Raw genomic sequence first — 962 nt, 5'->3', positions numbered from 1 at the left:
AGCTAATTCCAGGAACCCAAGAGGAAAGCTAATTTTGAGAATGATGAGGGCAACAAATGTATAAATGTGCTTTACACAATTGATGTATGTATTTTAATGAATTTTATGAGCCCCATTAAAATGATTTAAAACAAGCAAACAAACAATGCCCTTATGAGTACATGGTAAATTTTAGGATATTATTAAGAAATTGATGTCCAAATGTTTAAGACATTTATCTTCCATTAGGTTGAGCTGAGGTGTGTAGTGGTGATCAAAGGTGTTCATAAATGTAAGGCACTGAGAACAGTGCCAGACCACCAGGTACTCAATGAATTAGACAGGTGGTGGCTGCTGTCAAGGCCACTCTGAGTCATGAAAAATGTTGCCTAGTCCTGTGCCATCCTAACAATCCTCTGTGCTCAAGTCCAATGTTGCAGTCACTAGGCAGTGCCTTGCAACCTAGCGGGTCATGCACAGATAGACAATATTTCATTGTGAGCCATAAGCCTTAATTGGATAGTTTTTGGACAACCTTAGGTGACCCTGCTGGTATTTGAAATGCCTATGGTGTAGCTTTCAGCATCTTAGCACCTATAAGTCACCACAGTTAGACAAACAGGCAGGCATGTAGTTGCCCAAAACGGTGCTATTGTTGTGAGGCGCCCTCCATTCAGTTCTGATTCATAGTGACTCTTTGTCTGGCAGAACACAACACAGCTTGGTCGCACACTCTCCTCCCAACTCTTCTTACATTTGAGCCTATTGTTGCAGCGACAGTGTCAATACACCTTGTTGAGGGACTTCCCCCATTGTGCTGCCTCTCTACTTTACAAAACATGATGCCCTTTGACAAGAAACAGTAGCTATTATTATTTTTATTGTTGAAATGAAGTCCTAGAACATTTGATGTTTGATATTCAATAAAGAAATTCTAAAGCCCACGTGGAAGAACACATCAGTCTGTGTGATCACGAGGTGCC

Source organism: Echinops telfairi, unplaced genomic scaffold (assembly GCF_000313985.2).
Source record: "Echinops telfairi isolate 266 unplaced genomic scaffold, ASM31398v2 ScPeMD7_5592;HRSCAF=6446, whole genome shotgun sequence".
Classification (NCBI taxonomy): Eukaryota; Metazoa; Chordata; class Mammalia; order Afrosoricida; family Tenrecidae; genus Echinops; species Echinops telfairi.
Note: the sequence above shows the minus strand (reverse complement) of the source record.